We start from the raw sequence: 26660 nt of genomic DNA on the forward strand, positions 1-26660 counted from the left end.
AGCGGCCGCCAGTGGTTCTGGGCGCTGTTCTGTTGATTGACAAGCTTGCTCAAACAATCCAGCCGCTCTAGAAGTTGGCTCGTTCGCCTCCAGTTTACAATTCCATCCTGAACACTGGAATTCCCATGTAATAGGTCGTGTATGAAGTCGTTGTTTGTTGAAACACAATTGGATAACTTGTTTACAAAATAGCTCTGTCCAGACTTCGTTCTGTAGCATACAGGGCAAGTTACAATATATCATCGATCAGTTTAGATGTGTTATTTATATAAATAAGAAGATTATGGAATGACTAGGCATACAATCGTATTTTTTCTTTTAGTTAATCAAAGAGCTCAAACTTCCCTGGTTCAGCTTTGGCCACTGTAAACAAACCTGAATTAACCTACAGGAGAAGTCTGCTCATCTCCCCTCCTGCCTATGTTTCCCTTGCACGTGGTTTTGAGCATTTTTCACCTCCAGATTTAGTTGCTTTTATTGTAGGAGGGATATACCAATGCCTCCCAGGCACGCTATCAATTCAACCACATTCAATTCATTGCGATCAATGGCATGTTGGGAGTAATTGTAGGCTAGAAGATGCATCCAGTGGCAGCAGTTTGCCCGCAGATGTTTTCTCTCTAGATGTTTTCTCTATCCTATAGATGTTTTCTCTCTAGATGTTTTCTCTATCCTATAGATGTTTTCTCTCTAGATGTTTTCTCTATCCTATAGATGTTTTCTCTCTAGATGTTTTCTCTCTAGATGTTTTCTCTATCCTATAGATGTTTTCTCTCTAGATGTTTTCTCTATCCTATAGATGTTTTCTCTATCCTATAGATGTTTTCTCTATCCTATAGATGTTTTCTCTATCCTATAGATGTTTTCTCTGTCCTATAGATGTTTTCTCTGTCCTATAGATGTTTTCTCTGTCCTATAGATGTTTTCTCTATCCTATAGATGTTTTCTCTCTAGATGTTTTCTCTATCCTATAGATGTTTTCTCTATCCTATAGATGTTTTCTCTATCCTATAGATGTTTTCTCTATCCTATAGATGTTTTCTCTATCCTATAGATGTTTTCTCTATCCTATAGATGTTTTCTCTATCCTATAGATGTTTTCTCTGTCCTATAGATGTTTTCTCTATCCTATAGATGTTTTCTCTGTCCTATAGATGTTTTCTCTGTCCTATAGATGTTTTCTCTCTAGATGTTTTCTCTATCCTATAGATGTTTTCTCTATCCTATAGATGTTTTCTCTATCCTATAGATGTTTTCTCTGGGTACGCAACCTCCAGCTGCGTACCCAGCTGTGCACCAGGGTCAGCGTACTCTCAAATGTAGTTTTTTTGCCATCATTGTAAGCCTGCCACACACACACACACTATATGATACATTTATTAAACATAAGAATGAGTGGGAAGTGACAAAGAGCTATTATAGGACGAGGGCACAAATAATAATAATCAATCATTTGACTCTTTATTTAACCATCTTACATATAAAACCTTATTTGTTCATTGAAAATGGTGAATAACTCACCACAGGTTAATGAGAAGGGTTGTGCTTGAAAGGATGCTCATAACTCTGCAATGTTGGATTCTCTTGGAGAGAGTCTCAGTCTTAAATCATTTTCCACACACAGTCTGTGCCTGTATTTAGTGAGGGCTGAGAATCCACTCTGACATGGGTACGTGGTTGCAAAGGGCATCAGTGTCTTAACAGCGCGATTTGCCAAGGCAGGATACTCTGAGTGCAGCCCAATCCAGAAATCTGGCAGTGTCTTCTGATTAAACTCCGTTTTCACAGAACCGCTTGTTGCAATTTCCTTGAGGCTCTCTTGTTCAGATATTGGTAAGTGGACTGGAGGCAGGGCATGAAAGGGATAATGAATCCAGTTGTTTGTGTCGTCCGTTTCGGGAAAGTACCTGCGTAATTGCGCACCCAACTCACTCAGGTGCTTTGCTATTTCACATTTGACATTGTCCGTAAGCTTGAGTTCATTTGCACACAAAAAATCATACAATGATGGAAAGACCTGTGTTTTGTCCTTCTTAATGCAGACAGAGAAGAGCTCCAACTTCTTAATCATAGCCTCAATTTTGTCCCGCACATTGAATATAGTTGCGGAGAATCCCTGTAATCCTAGATTCAGCTCATTCAGGCAGGAAAAAACATCACCCAGATAGTCCAGCCATGTGAGAAACTCGCCATTATGCAAGCGGTCAGAGAAGTGAAAATTATGGTCAGTAAAGAACTTTAAGCTCATCTCTCAATTAAAAAAACTTGTCAATACTTTGCCCCTTGATAACCCGCGCACTTCTGTATGTTGTAAAAGTGTTTCATGGTCGCTGCCCATATCATTGCATAGTGCAGAAAATACACGAGAGTTCCAGGGCTTTGCTTTAACAAAGTTAACCATTTTCACTGTAGTTAAAATGGCGCTGGAGGGAAGAGCTGCTGTCTTATAGGCTCTCAACCAAACATGCTATTTTGTTAGATTTTTCTAATTGTTCGTAACTTGTTTTGTACATAATGTTGCTGCTACTGTCTCTTATGACCAAAAAGAGCTTCTGGACATCAGAACTGGGATTACTCACCTCAAATTGGATGAGGAGTTCTTCTTCAATGAGTCTGACGCAAGGGATATATTGCAGACACCCAACCAGGCCCGATCCCCGTGACTCGCTGGAGAAGTAAACAGAGATTTCAAGGCAAAAGATCCGGGTGCCTTGCGAGGATCAGGCGACGGTGACTAATTTGCCCTTGCCTTCCATTCTGCAAGCTAACGTTCAATACTGGAAAATAAATGGGACGAACTGAAAGCGCGTATATCCTACCAACTGGACATTAGAAACTGTAATATCTTATGTTTCACCGAGTCGTGGCTGAACGACGACATTAATAACATACAGCTGGCGGGTTATACACTCTATCGACAAGACAGAACAGCAGCCTCTGGTGAGACACGGGGCGGGGACCTATGCATTTATGTAAACAACAGCTGGTGCACGATATCTAAGGAAGTCTCAAAGTTTTGCTCGCCTGACGTAGAGTATCTCATGATCTACCTAGAGAGTTTTCATCTGTATTTTTTGTAGCTGTCTACATACCACCATAGAGCGCAGTTGGCACTTAAACCGCACTCAATGAGCTGTATTCCGCCATAAGCAAACAACAAAACACCCACCCAAAAGCGACGCTCCTGGTTGCCGGTGACTTTACTGCAGGAAACTGAAATCAGTTTTACTGAATTTCTATCAGCATGTTAAATGTGCAACCAGAGGGGACACAATTCTAGACCATCTTTACTCCACACACAGAGACACATACAAAGCCCTCCCTCACCCTCCATTTCTCAAATCTGACCATAACTCTATCCTCCTGATTCCCGCTTACAAGCAAAAATTTAAACCAGGAAGCATCAGTGACTCGGTCTATAAAAAAGTGGTCAGCTGAAGCAGATGCTAAACTACAGGACTGTTTTGCTAGCACTGACTGGAATATGTTCCGGGATTCTTCCGATGGTATTGAGGGGTACACCACATCAGTCACTGGCTTTATCAATAAGTGTATCGAGGACGTCGTCCCCACAGTGACTGTACTTACATACCCCACCCCTGTAGTGGAGCAGGTTGGGAGCTTCAAGTTCCTTTGGTGTCCACATCACCAACAAACTAACATGGTCCAAGCACATCAAGACAGTCATGAAGAGGGCATGACAAAACCTATTCCCCCTCAGGAAACTGAAAAGATTTGGCATGGATCCTCAGATCCTCAAAAGGTTTTACAGCTGCACCATCGAGAGCATCCTGATGGGTTGCATCACTGCCTGGTATGGCAACTGCTCGGCCTCTGACCGCAAGGCACTACAGAGGGTAGTGCGTACGGCCCAGTACATCCCCAGGGCCAAGCTTCCTGCCATCAAAGACCTCTATACCAGGCGGTGTCAGAGGAAGGCCCTAAAAATTGTCAAAGACTCCAGCCACCCTACTCATAGACTGTTCTCTCTGCTACCGCACGGCAAGCGGTACCGGAGCACCAAGTCTAGGTCCAAGAGGCTTCTAAACAGCTTTACCCCCAAGCCATAAGACTCCTGAACATCTAATCGAATGGCTACCCAGACTATTTTCACCCCCCCCACACACTGTTGCTATTCTTTGTTATTATCTATGCATAGCCACTTTAACCTCTTACATCTAGACGTTCCGCTAGCGGAACACCGCTCCAATATCCAATGATAAGGCGTGGCGCGAAATACAAACTCCTCAAAAATCCGAAAACTTCAATTTTTGAAACATATGACTATTTTACAGCATTTTAAAGACAAGACTCTCCTTTATCTAACCACACTGTCCGATTTCAAAAAGGCTTTACAACGAAAGCAAAACATTAGATTATGTCAGCAGAGTACCCAGCCAGAAATAATCAGACACCCATTTTTCAAGCTAGCATATAATGTCACAAAAACCACAGCTAAATGCAGCACTAACCTTTGATGATCTTCATCAGATGACACTCCTAGGACATTATGTTATACAATACATGCATGTTTTGTTCAATCAAGTTCATATTTATATCAAAAACCAGCTTTTTACATTAGCATGTGACGTTCAGAACTAGCATTCCCACCGAACACTTCCGGTGAATTTACTAAATTACTCACGATAAACGTTCACAAAAAACATAACAATTATTTTAAGAATTATAGATACAGAACTCCTCTATGCACTCGATATGTCCGATTTTTAAAATGGCTTTTCGGTGAAAGCACATTTTGCAATATTCTGAGTAGATAGCTCGCCATCACAGGCTAGCTATTTTGACACCCACCAAGTTTGGTACTCACCAAACTCAGATTTACTATAAGAAAAATTGGATTACCTTTGCTGTTCTTCGTCAGAATGCACTCCCAGGACTTCTACTTCAACAACAAATGTTGGTTTGGTTCCAAATAATCCATAGTTATATCCTAATAGCGGCGTTTTGTTCGTGCGTTCAAGACACTATCCGAAGGGTGACGCGCGGATGCGTATCGTGACAAAAAAATTCAAAATATTCCATTACCGTACTTCGAAGCATGTCAAACGCTGTTTAAAATCAATTTTTATGCGATAATATACCGACCGGGAGACGTCCTTTCCGTTCAAAGACTCTAAAATGGACTCTTCACGTGCACGCGCACACCCGTCTCATTGTTCTCAGATCGACCACTTACCAAATGCGCTACTGTTTTTCAGCTATGGGCTGCAAAGTCATCATTCAACGTTCTGGCGCCTTCTGAGAGCCTATGGGAGCCTGAGAAAGTGTCACGTTACAGCAGAGATCCTTTGTTTTGGATAGAGATGACAAAGAAGGCCAAGAAATGGTCAGACAGGGTACTTCCTGTACAGAATCTTCTCAGGTTTTGGCCTGCCATTTGAGTTCTGTTATACTCACAGACACCATTCAAACAGTTTTAGAAACTTTGGAGTGTTTTCTATCCAAAGCTACTATTTATATGCATATTCTAGTTTCTGGGCAGGAGTAATAACCAGATTAAATCGGGTACGTTTTTTTATCCGGCCGTGAAAATACTTCCCCCTACCCATAAGAAGTTAATAACCCTACCAACATGTACATAATTACCTCCACCGGTGCCCCCGCACATTGACACATTGACTCTGAACTGGTACCCCCTGTATATAGCCCCGCTATTGTTATTTATATGAACGCTAGAACCACCATATGTTCTCATGTTCTGAGCAAGGAACTTAAACGTTAGCTTTCTTACATGGCACATATTGCACTTTTACTTTCTTCTACAACACTTTGTTTTTTGCATTATTTAAACCAAATTGAACATGTTTCATTATTTATTTGAGGCTAAATGGATTTTATTGATGTATTATATTAAGTTAAAATAAGTGTTCATTCAGTATTGTTGTAATTGTCATTACAAATACATCTAAAAAAATCGGGCGATTAATCGGTAGCGGCCTTTTTTGGTCCTCCAATAATCGGTATCGCTATTGGCATTGAAAAATCATAATCGGTCGACCTCTACTATAGATGAATTCTCTATCCTATAGATGTTTATTCTATCCTGTAGATGTTTATTCTATCCTATAGATGTTTTCTCTATCCTATAGATGTTTACTCTATCCTATAGATGTTGATGTTTACTCTATCCTATAGATGTTGATGTTTACTCTATCCTATAGATGTTGATGTTTATTCTATCCTGTAGATGTTTATTCTATCCTGTAGATGTTTATTCTATCCTGTAGATGTTTATTCTATCCTATAGATGTTTTCTCTATCCTATAGATGTTTTCTCTATCCTATAGATGTTTACTCTATCCTATAGATGTTGATGTTTATTCTATCCTGTAGATGTTTATTCTATCCTGTAGATGTTTATTCTATCCTATAGATGTTTTCTCTATCCTATAGATGTTTTCTCTATAGATGTTTATTCTATAGATGTTTATTCTATCCTATAGATGTTTTCTCTATCCTATAGATTGGATCATTATCTTGAAAAAATGACACACAGACACACACACACCAATCCCATGTTTTTGGAGCTGCTTCGTCTGACTGTGAGTGTGTGACAGTAGTATGGCCCCAGCTATGATGATCTCAGAGACCTCTTCACAGAGGGCAGTGCAGCCCCTCATCTATGCTCCGTTAACCAGAAGAGATGTGTGTGTGTGTGTGTGTGTGTGTGTGTGTGTGTGTGTGTGTGTGTGTGTGTGTGTGTGGTGTGTGTGTGTGTGTGTGTGTGTGTGTGTGTTTGTTGTGATGGCACAGCAGCAGGAATGCCTGTTTCATCATGTCCTATTGATATAAACACACAGAAGATACTGGCTCCCTCTGAGTCTGGCTGCCAGGGAATTTGGGTGTCAGGACTGTGGTAGACAGATGTGGTTGTATTGGAAATATTTATGGAGTATCATTGAACATGAAGGCTAGTGTAGACTATCCCTTGTATTGATATTGACCTTGCCTTGTACTGTGTTCCTCAATGATGCCAATCGATTCTTAATTCCTCGGTTACAAATCAGTGGTATCTACATTTTCTGCCTTATGGAGATTTGGTATGGGGTTTAGGATTGAGCTAATTGCCTGATTTGATTAAGTTGTAGTCTTACAGTATGCATTCATCTAGCAGAGTACGATATGTTGTCACAATTGATGTGGTGTCACTTGATGCCTCCATAAATCTACACAACAATGTAGTCATATAACCTATTCCTAAATCTACTATGTGTGTGTTTGTTTTTACTAACTCTTCTTCACACCTGGAAGACCAGTGTGTCCAGCCTGGAAAGCCTTGACTAGCAGTCCAGAAGTGATGTGTCAGCAGAATATCATCCCTTTTTATAGATCCCTGTAGAACAGTATGACTAAGAAATGAACACACAGGGAAAATACTATTTTAATGGTCATAACACACACACACACACACACAGGGGAAAAGACTGTTTAACTGGTCATAGCAAGCCCCTGCTCAATTCTCGACTTGCCCAAATAAACATTTCTAAACCCCTAAGGGGTCTTTAAACGAAAATGACAAAGTTAATAGTATTTAGAAGTGAATTCTTTCCAGCTTTGGTTTTCCCCCTCACATTTATCCCAGTATAAGCCTCATTGATGAAGAGGAATCACGTTAAAGGGCAGTATTTTTGTTTTAAGTCTAGAGATTAATAATCTAGAGATTTTTTTTATTTCACTAGACAAGTCAGTTAAGAACAAATTGTTATTTACAATGACGGCCTACCTCAGCCAAACCCTAACGACGCTGGGCCAATTGTGCGCCGCCCTATGGGACTCCCAATCACAGCCCGGTTGTGATACAGCCTTGAATCGAACCAGGGTCTGTAGTGATGCCTCTAGCACTGAGATGCAGTGTCTTAGACCACCGCGCCACTCAGGAGATCAAGGTCTGCACCAAGAGTTTCTGAGTAGGTGTGCTCATCTAGGATCAAGTCCCGCCTGTCCATAATAATCTGATTCATTATGACCTAAAATGCTAAACTGATCCCAAATTAGCACTCGCACTCAGAGATGCTTGATACATATGGCCCCAGATTAGGTTGCAGACTGAAAGGAGATCGTTCCAAGGGAGCATGGCTCATTCAAATTCACCACATGTGCCTGGGTGCACATAAATTACTCTGAAGTTTTGCACCCTCTCACCTCCAACCATGGCAATTTATGAGTAGAAAACCTCGCCTGGCATCTCTCTCTCTCTCTCTCTCTCTCGTTCTTGCTGAGGTATGTAAATTGTTATCCTATTGATGTATTCCTCGCTTGCTATTTGTTAATCTTAATGGTTTCCCCCACCAGAAGTCCTGTCTAAAAAGCCCCCAGTTGCCGCCTGTCAAACCTTTTTGACTCAAACTTCACTGTCTTTTTTTACCTTGCTGGGTTGGCAGTGTTTAATACCTTAAACATCCTACTTATAATCCTTTAATCTGCTAGTAAATCTCTCCTAGGCTCTACATGTCCTCATGTAGTTTAAGGTTGAATTGATTCGATGTTCCATTTAAGATTTATCTATCCATGTGTTTTAATGGCTCCCTGCAGTATTACAGCGTTAATTGAAACAGCAGGTAAGTGTAAATGAAGGTGTTCTACTGTAAAGTAACACACACACACACAGAGTTTGAGATGAGGTGATGATAATCCAGTCATTTATAGTATAAATATGTGATGCTGCAACCACTGCATACACAATGAACCTCTTTATCTTGTGACAGTTGTTATTAATATTATACCACAGAAGCACCGTCTTAAGGGAATGGCAGAACTGTGAGGAAATGGGCCCACTGCGTTTATATTCTTCTGCTGTACAGTCATTGCCAAAAGTTTTGAGAATGACACAAATATTAATTTCCACAAAGTTTGCTGCTTCAGTGTCTTTAGATATTTTTGTCAGATGTTACTATGGAATACTGAAGTGTCAAACGCTTTTATTGACAATGACATGAAGTTGATGCAAAGAGTCAAGATTTGCAGTGTTGACCCTTCTTTTTCAAGACCTCTGCAATCTGCCCTGGCATGCTGTCAATTAACTTCTGGGCCACATCCTGACCGATGGAGCCCATTCTTGCATAATCAATGCTTGGAGTTTGTCAGAATTTGTGGGTTTTTGTTTGTCCACCCGCCTCTTGAGGATTGACCACAAATTCTCAATGGGATTAAGGTCTGGGGAGTTTCCTGGCCATGGACCCAAAATATTGATGTTTTGTTCCCCGGGCCACTTTGTTATCACTTTTGCCTTATGGCAAGGTGCTCCATCATGCTGGAAAAGGCATTGTTCGTCACCAAACTGTTCCTGGATGGTTGGGAGAAGTTGCTCTCGGAGGATGTGTTGGTACCATTCTTTATTCATGGCTGTGTTCTTAGGCAAAATTATGAGTGAGCCAACTCCCTTGGCTGAGAAGCAACCCCACACATGAATGGTCTCAGGATGCTTTACTGTTGGCATGACACAGGACTGATGGTAGCGCTCACCTTGTCTTCTCCGGACAAGCTTTTTTCCGGATGCCCCAAACAATCGGAAAGGGGATTCATCAGAGAAAATGACTTTACCCCAGTCCTCAGCAGTCCAGTCCCTGTACCTTTTGCAGAATATCAGTCTGTTCCTGATGTTTTTCCTGGAGAGAAGTGGCTTCTTTGCTGCCCTTTTTCACACCAGGCCATCCTCCAAAAGTCTTTGCCTTACTGTGCGTGCAGATGCACTCACACCTGCCTGCTGCCATTCCTGAGCAAGTTCTGTACTGGTGGTGCCCCGATCCTGCAGCTGAATCAACTTTAGGAGATGGTCCTGGCGCTTGCTGTACTTTCTTGGGTGCCCTGAATCCTTCTTCACAACAATTGAACCGCTCTCCTTGAAGTTCTTGATGATCCGATAAATGGTTGATTTAGGTGCAGTCTTACTGGCAGCAATATCCTTGCCTGTGAAGCCCATTTTGTGCAAAGCAATGATGACGGCACGTGTTTCCTTGCAGGTAACCATGGTTGACAGAGGAAGAATAATGATTCCAAGCACCACAACAATGATTCCAAGCATCCTTTTGAAGCTTCCAGTCTGTTATTCGAACTCAATCATGACAGAGTGATCTCCAGCCTTGTCCTCGTCAACACTCACACCTGTGTTAACGAGAGAATCACTGACATGATGTCAGCTGGTCCTTTTGGCAGGGCTGAAATGCAGTGGAAATGTTTTTTTTGAGATTCAGTTCATTTGCATGGCAAAGAGGGACTTTGCAATTAATTGCAATTCATCTGATCACTCTTCATAACATTCTGGAATATATGCAAATTGCTATCATACAAACTGAGGCATCAGACTTTGTGAAAATTAATATTTGTGTCATTCTCAAACTTTTGGCCACGACTGTACTCTGATCAGTTCTTGAGATCATTGGTTGTACTCTTCAGTAAGTAAGTACTCTGTAATCTGTACTGAGACCAGAGGACTGAGCCTGATTTGAGGGCAACGAAGCCCCCTCAAGTATGTTTGACATTGTTATGGTACAGCCAGCTCAAGAGTTTTTAAAAAAACTGTACAGTACACTGTAAATAATCTGTGAAGTGATAGTATTCACTTTGTCCCCTAACATTCCAGCTGTACTCAAGAAGACTTAGGTCCTAATGAGTTGAGTTTTAATCAGATGTTCCTGTCTATTTAGTATCCCACCACCACATACCATCCCCCCCCACAGATATTTGAACAAGTTCGCTAACTGATAGTTATTGACTTGGGCTACCTCTTTCCAGCGGTCTGTGGAAGAGCTTGTACAGTATGTAGCCTTTTAGAGTTTTGGTATTTAGTTCCCTGTTACTATGAACCAGTCAGATGAACATTTTAGTGTTTGGAATTTATCTAAGTATAGCTTGGATGGGTGCAGATGTGTTTTTTCTCTCTCTCTTGTTGTGTGTGCATTGGAGTGTGGTGTGAGTGTGTCAGGATGGTGGATGTGTTGATTATATTTCTCTCTGTTATACAGGTCATCTCCAGCAGCTGGAGCATGCTGGTGTACAACCCAGGTGTTCACACGGGTCATCTCCAGCAGCTGGAGCATGCTGGTGTACAACCCAGGTGTTCACACGGGTCATCTCCAGCAGCTGGAGCATGCTGGTGTACAACCCAGGTGTTCACACGGGTCATCTCCAGCAGCTGGAGCATGCTGGTGTACAACCCAGGTGTTCACACAGCTCCAGCTGTGGACTCACTGTGTTTCCTCTACTACTGGTTTCACAGGATGGGTCACTGCTCTCCTACTGCTGCGTTTTATGGATCCAGCTTCTTCTCGTCACGCTCCTGCGCTCTTCCGTCTCTCCTTTTGTCTTTTTTTTCGTTCTCTCCATTGCTCTCATGGTTCACCACATAAAAATATTATGATGTGGACTTCTGATGCTCAGTAATGCGGATCAGTTGGAAATCCAACCATGATCCTGATGGCTTGCTCGGGGTAACAACAGCCGAGCAAGCAACACTAGACTCTATTATTATGGTGGGAGATTTTAATACGGTCTTAAATACCTCCTATGGACCGGAAAGGAAATCACACTACAAACTATCACCCTCAGGCACTTAAGGAAATCATGAATTTCATGGATATATTGGAATTAGTGGGTATATGGAGACTTAAATACCCTGACCTAGTGAGATATACATGGCGGAGGCTTAATCAAGCTAGTCATCTTGACTACTTTCTTATGCCATTCTCTCTGGCACCAAAAGTTTAAAAAGTGTTGATAGGGGACAGAATGCGGTCGGATCATCACATAATTGGCATATATATTACTCTTGCAGAATTTCCACGTGGGCAAGGATATTGGAAGTTTAATCAAAGCCTACTAGATGATAAATTGTTTAGAACTAGGACAGAAGAATTTATAACTGACTTTTTCAGACATAACATAGGTACAGCAGATCCCCTTATTTTATGGCACACTTTTAAGTGTGCCTTTAGAGGCCATGCAATTCAGTACTCATCTATAAAACAAAAGCAATTTAGATCAAAAGAGTCCATATTAAAGGAAATTGAAGGACTAACAGTACAGTTAAATAGCAATAAAAGCGGTACCATAGAGGCACAGAATACGTTAGAGGAAAAACAAAAAGAAATGGAGGGACTTATTCAAGAAAGATCCAGTGTAATATACTATAAAAATAAAGCGAACTGGATGGAATATGGGGAAAAATGCACCAAATTATTTTTCAATCTTCAATATAGAAATGCTACCAATTTTTTTTTTTTTATTACAACTTGTTACAAATGCTGGAGTCACGCATGATTCACCAAATTATATTTTGAAAGAGGAAGTAAAGTACTTTAAGAATATGTTTTCGTTTCAGGTTCCTCCATCTCCACTAACTGAAACTAATTGTATGGATTTTTTTCCCTAATAATAATGTAAAATTAACATCTGTACAGAAAGACTCATGTGAAGGCCAAATTACAGAGGAGGAACTGCTTGATGTAATTGGGGCCTTTTAAGGATGGGAAAACTCCAGGGCTGGATGGCATAACAGTGGAAGTATACAAAACTTTTTTTGATATACTCAAAGGACCATTATTAGCATGTTTTAACCACTCCTATATAAATGGTAGATTATCAGACACGCAACAAGAAGGTCTGATATCATTATTACTGAAACAGGACCCAAATGGTGTATATATAAAGATCCAGTCCATTTAAAAAATTGGAGACCGCTTACACTTCAGTGTTGTGATGCAAAAATCCTAGCAAAATGCTTGGTGCATAGAATTAAAAAGGTATTGTCAGATATTATTTATCCTAATCAGACAGGTTTTTTACATGGACGATACATTGGAGATAAGACAAGTACTGGAAACATTAGAATACTATGAAATATCGGGGACACCAGGCCTGGTTTTCTTAGCTGATTTTGAAAAGGCTTTTGATAAAGTACGACTGGAGTTTATATATAAATGCCTAGAATATTTCAATTTTGGAGAATCTCTTATAAAATGGGTTAAAGTTATGTATAGTAACCCTAGGTGTAAAATAGTAAATAATGGCTACATCTCAGAAAGTTTAAAACTATCTAGAGGAGTAAAACAAGGTTGTCCACTATCGGCATATTTATTTATGATTGCCATTGAAATGTTAGCTGTTAAGATTAGATCAAACAATAATATTAAGGGATTAGAAATCTGTGGCTTAAAAACCAAAGTGTCATTGTACGCCGATGACACTTTGGTTTTCTTTTAAAACCACAATTAGAGTCTCTCCACGGCCTCATAGAGGATCTAGATACTTTTGCTGTCCTCTCTGGATTAAAACCAAATTCTGATAAGTGTACTATATTACGTATTGGATCACAAAAAAATGCAAATTTTACATTACCATGTAGTTGACCAGTTAAATGGTCTGGTGGAGATGTGGACATACTCGGTATTCAAATCCCAAAAGAAAGAAATGATCTCACTCCAATACATTTTTATAGAAAGTTAGCAAAAATAGATAAGATCTTGCTACCATGGAAAGGAAAATACCTGTATATTTGTGGAAAAATCACCCTGATTAACTCTTTAGTCATATCACAGTGTACCTATTTGCTTATGGTTTTGCCTACACCTAGTGACCTGCTTTTTAAATTATATGAACAAAAAATATTCAATTTTATTTGGAACGGCAAGCCAGATAAAATTAAAAGGGTCTATTTATATAACGAATATGAATTCGGAGGGCAGAAATTATTAAATATTAAAGCATTAGACCTCTCACTAAAGGCGTCAGTCATACCAAAGTTATATTTAAATCCAAACTGGTTTTCTAGTAAATTGGTACAAATGTCTCATCCTATGTTCACGAAGGGCCATTTTCCCTTTATTCAGATTACACCTGCCCACTTTCGGTTGTTTGAAAAGGAAATAATCTCCAAAATATCTTTATTTTTTAAACAAGCCTTAGAAAGTTGGTTGCAATTTCAGTTTAATCCACCTGAAAAGACAGAACAAATAATACAACAAATATTGTGGTTAAATTCAAATATAGTAATTGATAAAAAAAAATGTATTTTTCAAAGAAATGTTTAAAAAAGGTATAATTTTAGTGAATGATATTATAAATAGGACAGGTGGAGGTGATGTCACACATGCAGCTAACACAGACATATGGAAATGTCTGCTCTACCCAAAATTACAACCAACTAATTGCAGCATTACCACAAAAATGGAAGAGGCAAGTAGAAGGGGGAAAAAAGTATGTCGGCCCTGTATTAAAGAACATAAATGGTTAAAGAAAAGTGTGATAAATAAAAACATATACCAATTTCATTTAAGGACCAAAAAACTGATAGCTGTGCCATATAAATTGCAAAATAGTTGGGAAGAGATTTTCGATGTGCCCGTTCCATGGCACATGGTTTATGAATTGATAGGCAAAACAATGCCGGATTCCAAACTTTGAATTTTTCAATTTAAATTACTATACAAAATTCTTGCAACTAAGAATGTTATATATATGGGGGATACAATCTTCCCAGCTCTGCAGATTCTGCTGTGAGGAGGCAGAGTCATTAGATCATTTATTTTGGTATTGTCCATATGTAGCTCGTTTTTTGGTCACAGGTCCAGGAATGGCTGAAGAATTGCAACATTTGCCTAGAACTAATGCTGCAGATAGCAATACTGGGTGATTTGAAAAGCCATAGTCAATCAATCAATAATATAATATTTATTTTAGCAAAAAAATTTGTTTTTACATTTACAATCTGTAGAAGCTATGAGAATAGAAAGGTTCAATTGTTTTGTGAAGCATCACAGCACAGTTGAAAAATATATGGCAAATAGAAATCCAAAATGGATGATGTTGATGGATAGATGGGAGGGGTTGAATGGAGCTGAAGGGTGGGACTAATAACAAGATAAACAATGTAAAACATACGGGGTCTGTAAAATGTATATAGGTTCAGAAATCAAACTGGATGGACATCAGAAATAGAGGAAGGACTAAAAACAAACAAAAAATAACTATTGTAAAATAGACTGTGTCTGTAAAATGTGTATAAGATGAATAAATTGAAGGTAAAAGCCGAAGTGTTTATTAGTTTACTCCAATTGGGTGATCGGTGGTAGGGTTTGCAGGGAATAATAAAAAAGGTATATTCTTTAAAAAAGTATGTATGTCTATATAGGTTTGTGTATATGTGTGCATGCGTATATATATATATATATATATATATATATATATATATATATATATATATATATATATATATATATATATATATTTACCCAAAAAATAAATGGGGGATTGGAAATGATGCAGACAATTACAGTGATGGAAGCAATATTCTTTCCACAATATTAAGCTGATCCACCCCTAAAAAAAACCCACTAAAAAAACAACAGCTGGTGTAAAAATTCACCCCTCTGATGCAAAGACACTGTCTATTAGAAGCCTTCTGCTACTGTATAGCTCCTGTCAGTGTTTCACCTCATTTTCAGGCGAGACACAAAGGCCCCCAAAACAAAATCCAAACCCCCTGACACCAAACTATCTAGCCTGCTTTTGTTTGTCTATGATATTTATGGTATGTTAATGGCTGCACACACACATGCATTGTGAATGTGGCTTTGGCCACACCACATCCAAGACTAATTTAATTTTAGTGTGAGTGTAAGAAGGTTTACTCCATCTATATTCAGTGGTAAAGAAAATACTTGCCAGTGGCCACTGTAGCCAATCTCACAAACACTAGCCATTCTCCTGCTTCTGTGTAGCCTCTGTTCTGATCCCATCTCTTCTGTAGACTACAGGTAACTTCCAAAATAAAAGAAACATCAACAGTGTCTTAATAGGGCGTTGGTCCACCACGAGCCACCAGAAAAGCTTCAATGCGCCGTGGCTTAGATTCTTCAAGTGTCTGGAACTCTGGAGGGATGCGACACCATTCTTGCATGAAAATTCCATCATTTCGATCAGCCTGCTGATGGAAAAAGTTGTGTTATACCCCCTGCTATTTTGTGGATAAAGAGTTACCTGTCTAACAGAACACAGAGGGTGTTCTTTAATGGAAGCCTTTCCAACATAATCCAGGTAGAATTAGGAATTCCCTAGGGCAGCTGTCTAGGCCCCTTTTACTTTTTTCAATCTATACTAATGACATGAAACTGGCCTTGAGTAAAGCCAGTGTGTGTATGTATACGGATGACTCAACACTATACACGTCAGCTACTACATTGAGGGAAATCACTAACGCTTAACAAAGAGCTGCAGTTAGTTTTAGAATGGGTGGCAAGGAATAAGTTAGTCCTAAATATTTCCAAAACTAAAAGCATTATATTTGGGACAAATCATTCACTAAACCCTGAACCTCAACTAAATCTTGTAATAAATAATGTTGAAATTGAGCAAGTTGAAGTGACTAAACTGCTTGGAGTAACCTTGGATTGTAAACTGTCATGGTCAAAACATATTGATACAACAGAAGCTAAGATGGTGAGAAGTCTGTCCATAATAACGTGCTGCTCTGCCTTCTTAACAACACTGTCAATGGGGTCTAGTTTTGTCGCACCTGGACTACTGTTCAGTCGTGTGGTCAGGTACCACAAAGAGGGACCTTGGAAAATTACAGATGGCTCAGAACCGGTGCAGCACGGCTGGCCCCTAAATGTACAGAGATAATATGCATGTACATCTCACATGGCTCAAAGTGGAGGAGAGAATGACTTCACTACTTGTTTGCAAGACATGCCACCAAAGGTCTCTTCACAATCCCCAAGTCAAGAACATACTATGGGAGGCGCACAGTACTACATAGAGCCATGGCTACATGGAACTCTATTCCACATCAGGTAACTGATGCAAGCAGTAGAATCAGATTTTAAAAACAGATAAAAATACACCTTATTGAACAGCGGGGACTGTGAAGAGACACATACACAGGTACAGACACGCATGATAAGACATGCACTCTACACACGTACACATGGATTTTGTATTGTAGATATATGATAGTAGAGTAGTGGCCTGAGGGAACACACAATGTATTGTGTAAGTCTTTCTTTGTAATATGTTTTATTGTATATAACCGTCTTAATGTTGCTGGACCCCAGGAAGAGTGTTGCCTTGGCAGCAGCTAATGGGCATCCTTAATAAATACAATTCAAATTTGGTGTTTAGTTGATGATTGTGGAAAACGCAGTCTCAGGCTCCACTCCAAAATCTCCCATAATTGTTCAATTGGGTTTAGATCTGGCGACTGAGACGGCCATGGCATATGGCTTACATCGTTTTCCTGCTCATCAAACCATTCAGTGACCACTCGTGCCCGGTGGATGGGGGCATTGTCATCCTGGAAGAGACCACTCCCATTACGATAGAAATTATTCACCATTGGTTGAAGGTGATCACTCAGAATGGCTGTTTATTTATTGGCATTTACCATGCCAGGAACATATACCACACGCCATAACAGAGCCGCCAGATAGCCCAATGGAGAGCACTTCATCAGTCTCTACACTGTAGCACTGCCGTGTGTGTGTGTGTGTGTGTGCGTGCGCGCGTCTTTCCCTCCCTGCCTGCTCCCTGTCCATGCAGCATGGACGTGGCATGTGAGTCACAGCACTACTCTCCTCTGTCTGTCGCGCTTGCTCGCTCCCTGCCAGCCTGCCGCTCACAGCACAGGTCTTATCAAAGCCTGCCCCTGATGTGAGAGGACAGCACATGGATGGATGGATGGATGGATGGATCGGGAGCTGAACTGGAAATAAAGCAAGGCATTAGATTGGATGAGGGAGAGATGGATGGATCAGTTTGCTCGGTTTCTAAGAAACCATGAGCTCTCTTGCTCTCTCTCTGCCTCTCACTCCTTCCTTCCTCCCTCCCTTGGCTGACCCTCTTGTTATCTCTTTGATCCGTTTCTCATTTCCACTCCAGTACTGTCTGACTATGCAAATGTATGGAGCCGTAGCCTAATGAAACAGCACTGTGTACGGAAACCGAATTGATGTGCTCCTTTTTACCATATCAAGGAAGTAATGTTGCATAAGGCCTCCATTTTTTAAAATAATTATGAGACCAAAGGGGGATAGGATAGATGTTTGATTTGAAAGACTAATATTTGAGAAATATTGTGTAGATTGGTTTTAAGGATGTAGCAATAGCTAAATTAACTCTGCAGATTTTCATTTCCAAACACTGATTAGGTTGTCAAATTAGACGTTTGCTTTCTCTGTGAGAGCTCCTATCATACCTTTGTGGTAATTAACTGGAGACATGGAGATCTTTACTGACTGGGAATTCTAGATGCCAGTCAAACTGGATAAGACTCTTACTGTGAGTGTGCGTGTTATGATGTTGTGGTGGAGTCATGTTCCCAGGGCAGTGATACACTCACTATCTTTCTTGTCTTGTTGACTGTGTCATTCATCACAGGCTGACCTTGAGTTTAACAACAACTCACAGAACCAGGAATCTGACTGTCAGATGATAAAGAATCAAGAAAAACAGGTGTCCCAAATGGCACCCTATTCACTAAAAAGTGCACTACTTTTGACCCTATTCACTATATAGTGCACTACTTTTGACGAAGGCCCATAGAGCTTTGGTCAAAAGTAATGCACTATGTACAGTGCCTTCGGAAAGTATTAAGACCCCTTGACTTTCTCAACATTTTGTTAGGTTACAGCCTTATTCTAAAATGTATTAAATTATACATTTTCCTTAGCAATCTACACACAATACCCCCTAATGACAAAGTGAAAACAGGTTTTAAAATGTAAATAAAAAAAACGAAATACCTTATTTACTTAAGTATTCAGACCCTTTGCTATGAGACACGAAATTGAGCTCCGGTGCATCCTGTTTCCATTGATCATCCTTGATGTTTCTACAACTTGGAGCCCACCTGTGTATAAACTCAATTGATTGGAGATGATTTGGAAAGGCACACGCCTGTCTATATAAGGTCCTACATGTGTATGTCAGAGCAAAAACCAAGTCATGAGGTCGAAGGAATTGTCCGAAAGAGCACTGAGACAGGATTGTGTTCGAGGCACAGATCTGGGGAAGGGTACCAAAACATTTCTGCAGCAATGAAGGTCCCCCAGAACCCAGTGGCCTCCATCATTCTTAAATGGAAGAAGTTTGGAACCACCGAGACTCTTCCTAGAGCTGGCCACCCGGCCAAACTGAGCAATCGAGGGAGAAAAGCCTTGGTCAGGGAGGTGACCAAGATCCCAATGGTCGCTCTGACAGAGCTCCAGAGTTCCTCTGTGGAGATGGGAGAAACTTCCAGAAGGACAACCATCTCTGCAGCATTCCACCAATCAGGCCTTTATGGTAGAGTGGCCAGACGGAAGCCACTCCTCAGTAAAAGGCACATGACAACCCGCTTGGAGCACCTGAAGACTCTCAGACCATGAGAAACAAGATTATCTAGTCTGATGAAACCACGATTGAACTCTTTGGCCTGAATGCCAAGCATAATTTCTGGAGGAAACCTGGCACCATCCCTACGGTGAAGCATGGTAGTGGCAGCATCATGCTGTGGGGATGTTTTTCAGCGGCAGGGACTGCGACACTAGTCAGGATCGAGGCAAAGATGGATGGAGCAAAGTACAGAGATCCTTCATGAAAACCTGCTGCAGAGAACTCAGGACCTCAGACTGGGGCGATGGATCACCTTCCAACAGGACAACGACCCTAAGCACACAGCCAAGACAACGCAGGAGTGGCTTTGGGACAAGTCTCTGAATGTCCTTGAGTGGCCCAGCCAGAGCCCGGACTTGAACCCGATTTTGAACATCTCTGGAGAGACCTGAAACTAGCTGTGCAGCAACGCTCCCCATTCAACTTAACAGATCTTGAGAGGATCTGCAGAGAAGAATGGGAGAAACTCCCCAAATACAGGTGTGCCAAGCTTGTAGCGTCATACCCAAGAAGACTCGAGGCTGTAATTACTGCCAAAGGTGCTTCAACAAAGTACTGAGTAAAGGGTCTGAATACTTATGTAAATGGTAATGTTTATTTATTTTTATACATTTTGCAGAAATGTAAAAAAAAAAAAAACTGTTTTTGCTTTGTCATTATGGGGTATTGTGTGTAGATTTGGGGGGGGGGGGGGGAAACAATTGAATCAATTTTAGAATAAGGCTCTAATGTAACAAAATGTAAAAAAAAATCAAGGGGTCTGAATAGGATACCAATTGGGACGCTCACAAAATCTGTGGTATTCTCTCCGTTTTTAGCAGAACCCAGATTAAAGGACCTCCTGTCTTTTACAATGGAGTTTAGAGTGAATACAGACATTATTGTTGGCAGCATCAGATCCCCATATGAACAATGGATTACATTCCCACAACCACAGTCCGACAGGCTCATTCATGTCTGTATCTTAACTTGAGAAGGTTGCTCAAAACACCGGCAAGGGCTGTGTAATTGCTGGCTTTTGGCCCAAAAAGAAAGCAGATAAATAGCATTGTTGCCAAATTGACTGGAAGAAAAAACAATGGTTAACAGGCTATCAGCGTGTCACCCACCACTTTACAATGTGATCTGGAGGCAGTGTGCATTTTGAAATCATACTTAGTTGTTTGAAACCTGAATGTTGTACTTAATATCACGAGGCATGTTTTGCCTTGCTTGAAAATTCGACCATAGAAACGTGGAGCGAAATATTTTCTGAAGACTTCATGGTGAGTTTCAAGTTTCGGGAAGCGTACAATTTATCCTACCATTTATACCGATCTGCATGCCAGTTATGATTTTCATATGTGCATTTTCGTGTAACAGTTTCATTTCAATAATAACGTTTTCGTTTCTCAAAATCATTGTCAAGAGGTTAATCATAAAAATCTTAATTTAAAATGATACAAATATAAAAGTTAAAATTCAACTAATGTGAGAGCAGCAGCCTCTGTGTAACGGTTGTCGTCTGGAATGGAGGACCAAAACGCAGCAGGAATGTGGATGCTCATCTTGTATTTTATTTTAACCAAGAAAACACCAAAATAACAAAAGAAGAACGAACGATCAACAAAACAGTCTTGTCATGCTCACACACGCAAAACAAGAAACAATCTCCCACAAACACTAACCCAAACAATTACCCATATATAGGACTCTCAATCAGAGGCAACGAGAAAGCACCTGCCTCCAATTGAGAGTCCAACCCCCCCCATTAACCTAAACATAGAAATACAACAAACCCGAAAGAACATAGAACATAGACCAAAACCCGGAAATAATAAATCAAACACCCTACTACATAAAACACCACCCCGAACCACATAAAACAAATACCCTCTGCCACGTCCTGACCAAACTACAATAACAAATAACCTTTATACTGGTCAGGACGTGACACTCTGCCATGTGGACACATTGATGCACAGTGACTATTGGCTACTACATTACCTAAATGAGCGTTGGCCTCTAACTTTTTCATTTGTCAACTAAGTAAAAAAACATAAGGCTGACAAATAAAAACAGTTGAAAATATACCAATGAAAGAACTGTAATTTTCAATCACATTATTCTCTTTACCTAGCCTGTTTCTCTCCCTCTTCTATCTGTCTTGACTTGAGCAATTTCTTGTGAAGTGCAACATTGATTTGATACAATCAACTGGATCCAGCCCTCCTACACTGTTGCTAGTGAACTTACAACATTGTATCAACTATAGTCTATCCTGGGCCCTCAGATTTCCCTGCAGTGAGCTCAGGACAGACAATTGATTTTGCACAAGGGAAAGGTATTTTATGACATTTCCACTGGATATATGGAATCATCAGATGGCTTTGTGATTATCGAGGGGGAGATTGTTGGAAAGATTTTTTAAATAGGCCTACTGTGAGGAACTATTAGGCTATTATTTGCAATGGATGTTAAAAAAAAACGGACTTTCGTTGACTTACTGTGTAAGGTGAAGAAGAAAAAAATACTGAAGCTCAGCTTGTTAGTTGAGGATGTGGTCAGTTAAGACAAAGGGCAAACAATTCACACTATGAAACAATGAATGCGGGAGACAGCTGAGTGCATTCTGGGGATCTGAGCGCATGCATTATGGAGATGGACGCGCCAATAGGATATTTTTGCCACACACCCCTCTTTGTTTTTTTCTTGTCTCAACATATTAAATTCTACTCAAAACACATTATCTTCACACATGTTTTAGATGCTTTTCACTGACAGCCGCACCTCAATATTCAGCTAGGCCTTCTGCCACTAGCGCTGCCTATGAAAGACTTCCTCATATGCCATTTCTCTCCTGTTCTACTGGTTTTCATATAACTTTCTTTCGTTGTCCAGAATCCAAAGGCACAATCCTAGTCATATTAGCAACCCATCGTCATTTCTAACAGAGATTTTCTGTCATATACCGTTCGCATCACGTGCGCTGATTAGAATGTTGTTTTCCAGCTAATTGCATTTTGGCAAATGTTTGAAAATGACATTTTATTGGCTGCTTCATTATAGGAGATGTGTGTTCTGTTAAGATTAATTACCATAATCTAAATGTGATTTCTGTCATTCTGAGCACTATGGCGTGACACCCTAATAGGTTACGCACCCAATGCATATGGGTCTGATCAATTTCTCAAATGGCCGGTAAATTTAAATCTTCCCGGTCACATTGCCTGACGCCACATTTTCCTAACGAAAATCCTGGTCTCAAATGGCATTCTATTCCTCATTTAGTGCACTACTTTTGACCAGGGCCCGGGTTCCCAAATGCATTTTAAGGTTAAGTTTATCGTTTGAACCATAGGATCCTATGCTTTTAAGATTAACTTAGCCTTAAGATGCTTTTGGGAAACCGGGCCCAGGTCTCTGGTCAAAAATAGTGGCCTATATAGGGAATAGGTTGCAATTTTGGATGCAAACTAGAGAAAAGACCATCTCTGTCTGTTGTTGGCTGTGTGTGGTGTGATGGCTGACATTGCATTTCAAAGTAAATGGGAAAACTCAAGGACGTTCAGATTTGCCACTTTCATCTCTCTGTCTGTATTTCTTTCTCTCTCTCTGTCTCTCTGTCTGTGTGTGTGAAAACAGATGATTGCCTCTAGAGCTTCTCTTAATGCAGCGACACACAACTCCCTTTGGTTTATGGCTCCCAGTTATTGACCCTTGGGGCTCTTTAGCCTAGCTAGCTGACCAGTGCTTTCAGAAAGTATTCATACCCGGCTTCCGGTGACGCAACTTAGGAAATGGCTGCCTAGTTTTTCGTACTGCACATCGGTTGGGTATTTCCCCCCCTAAATTCAAGTACTTACTCTGAGCATTGTAATAGCTACAACAACAGCCCGTAACAAGACAGCAGAATATATAATTGTTGATGAACCCGAGGTAGCTAATGCTAGCGCAAATAAGATAGCAGCAGCAAAAGAACCCTCATTTCGTGAGGTGATAAAGGAGGAATTGCGCGAGGCGCTCACAGGCTTACGAGAGGAACTTCGAGAAGATGTAAGAAAAGAACTAAATGAGTTCAAGTAGGACATTAACTAGAAACTCGAAGAAAACAAAGAAGAACTTCACAGCTTATCTACAAGAATGGGGGACGCAGAACAGCGCATTGGGGAAACGGACACATGGAACTCCGCAGTCACTGAAAAACCAACACGCACTAGTGTTCTTTGATCATGACTACGCGGGAGAGATACTGAAAAGAAGGAAAGAATACACCCTCATTAAGAAAGCACTTAAAGAGAAGGGTATACGCTTCCAAACACCATTCCCGGCAAAAATGCAGGTATTTCTGGAAAATGGCCCGGTTACATACGAGCATGCAGACGAGGCGGCTAAGGATCTGAAGTCGAGGGGCATCCCAGTGGAGTATACCGCCAGGAGAAAGGCGACATCACCGGCGGAAAGACTCGAGCAGGCTCTCCCATGGATCGTTGTCGACAAGCAGAGTCATGGAGAAAGAGGGAAACCACCTCGGCAAGAGGACGTTCACATCCGAGAGAGACTCAGGCATTTCCAACGGGAAGATGGAAGACACTGAATCGGATTTAACAGAATGAATAGTTACCGCGAGCTGTTAAGACGTTGGGTTGTTATGGTTGTCATTGCAATAGGTAAAATATCTCCCCTATTTTCCCCCAATGCCGAACAAGGGTGAGTAGCCAAAAGTGTGTTCTTTATAAACACACTAAGTAGCGTCACATTAACATATATATTAACTAAGGATTAATGACACATTGACACCGGGGTGACAGAAGGACATATCAAGGGAAGGATTCATGATATGCACGCATGACCGATCTAGTTTTCACTTGTAATTAACCGATGTGTATAAGCAACGAAATAGGCGCCCTTATTATTTTCGGTTCCAACAGGTCTTGTTTGTGACAACGTCACGCATTTTCGTATCTGAGCGAGGGGCCCCTCCTGCGGACAGGCTCATCCCATCAAACCCCAGAGGCAAGAGACAGTCCTCTGACATGGGAGTCCAAATACCAAAGTATTTTCCCACTTTGGTTTACTTTATTATCGTTCTTGATTTTTCATTCATTTTTAGGCTCAAGATAAGCAGGCAGATATGGTGCACAGGTTTTTTTTATTTATATCGATACATCATCGGGAATTTAAGGTCATAAGTCTCAATGTAAACGGACTGGGGAGTGCCATCAAGAGCAGTAAGCAAAGTAATAGCAAAGATGAAACGGGAGAGAGGTGACATACTATTCTGGCAGGAAACTCACTTATCCACACCTGAGCACGAGAAACAAAAAAAAAATGGGATATAGGAATACTTTTTTTTTTCTTCTTACAAAATGGGTAGAAGGGGAGTTGCAATCTTGATCCCAAATTCAGTTAATTTTGAGTTTATGTCAGAAATAAAAGACAAGGTGGGTAGATTTATATTTGTTAAATATAAACTGGATAACAAGGAAGTTACATTATTTAATGTATACGCACCCCCAGGGAGGGACATGGTCTTCTACAGGAAGGTGTCTAATTTAATTGCTACAGAATCCTCTGGCACTCCTATCTGTGGAGGGGATTTTAACACAATTTTAAACTCAAAATTGGACAGCACAAATCGAAATAGGAAAATTAGTCTAGTTGCTAAAAAGATCAATAGGATATTGCAGGATCTAGGACTGCTCGATGTATGGCGTGACACCCACAAGACCGATAAGGAATATACTTATTACTCAGCCCGCCACACTGAATACTCCAGGTTAGACAATTTGTTTTCATGTGCAGATAGACACAGGCTTAAGGATTGTAGGATCGGGCAGAGCGACTTATCAGATCATAATGGAGTTTACCTTACAGCAGTTTCTGTGCTTTAATCTTTTTCTTGAGAGATGTGGCTATGATCTTTCCTCTAATAACCGCCTTTAGCTGCATCCCACAATGTAGCAGGAGATACTTCCCCGTTATCGTTATTCTCCAGATAGATGTTCAATTCTGTCTTTATTGATTCCTTCAATGCTGGATCAGCATGCTTGTATTACGTCTCCATAAGAGTACACCTTGATAGCAAACCAAGAAATACTCTTATGGAGACGTAATACAAGCATGCTGATCCAGCATTGAAGGAATCAATAAAGACAGAATTGAACATCTATCTGGAGAATAATTATAACGGGGAAGTATCTCCTGCTACATTGTGGGATGCAGCTAAGGCGGTTATTAGAGGAAAGATCATAGCCACATCTCTCAAGAAAAAGATTAAAGCACAGAAACTGCTGAAATTACAGGAAACACTAAGAAACTTAGAATGATCTCATAGTCAATACAAAGACCTCTTCTATTACAAGAGATTCAAAAGGTAAAACAGTAAATTGACCAGATTTATAGAGAAGAAGTAGAGAAAAGGCTCAGGTTCCTGAAACAACGATATTATGAAGCAGGCTCAAAGGCAACCAAATTACTAGCATGGAGACTCAGGAAACAACAAGCACAGAATACCATTTTCAAAATAAAAGACCCCAAAACAAAGAAGATCACATGCAAATTAGATGAAATACAGAATGCATTTGAATCACATTACACAAATCTGTACAAGCAACCAGAGAAGGCAGATGCACAGACAATAGAGCATTTTTTTTTTTACTCACTTGATCTCCCCTCAATTGGGACAGAGCAAAATGATAGACTAACTTTAGAAATATTCACCAAAGAAATGAATAAAGCAATATCTCAACTAAAAGTAAACAAGTCTCCAGGCACTGATGGCTTCCCTTTAGAACGGTTCAAGACCTTCAGAGAACAACTAACACCTCTACTTAAGGCCTGTTTTAACTGGATTCTGCGGGAGGAGGGTCTCCCACCATCATGGAGGGTGGCCATCATATCTGTAATCCCAAAAGAGGCTAAAGATGAGAAGGAATGCAGTTCATATAGACCTATCGCAATTCTTAACACGGATTATAAACTATATATGCATCAATATTATCCAAAAGAATGGAGAACATAATCCCAGAATTGATTGACGGAGATCAAACTGGTTTCATACAAAATAGGCAGACGCAGGACAATATAAGGAGAACACTACATGTCATGGACCACATTACTCAGAATAAGACAAGTGCAATATTAATCAGTCTAGATGCAGAAAAAGCATTTGATTCAGTGGGCTGGGATTACCTATTCCAAGTTATGGAAAGATTTAGTTTCAACAAAGAAGTGATACAGTGCATCAAAACACTGTATTCATGTCCGACCGTTAGAATAAAGATAAATGGACA

The 26660-nt window shown here is 40.4% G+C and overlaps 1 protein-coding gene across 2 annotated transcripts in view; it reads left to right on the top strand.

The window, feature by feature from the left end:
- The window catches only part of LOC106570440 (engulfment and cell motility protein 1), a 201828-nt gene that overhangs the window by 375 nt on the left and 174793 nt on the right, over window positions 1–26660 (top strand). The window lies entirely within an intron of this gene.

Source organism: Salmo salar, chromosome 14, assembly GCF_965601325.2.
Source record: "Salmo salar chromosome 14, fSalSal1, whole genome shotgun sequence".
Lineage (NCBI taxonomy): Eukaryota > Metazoa > Chordata > Actinopteri > Salmoniformes > Salmonidae > Salmo > Salmo salar.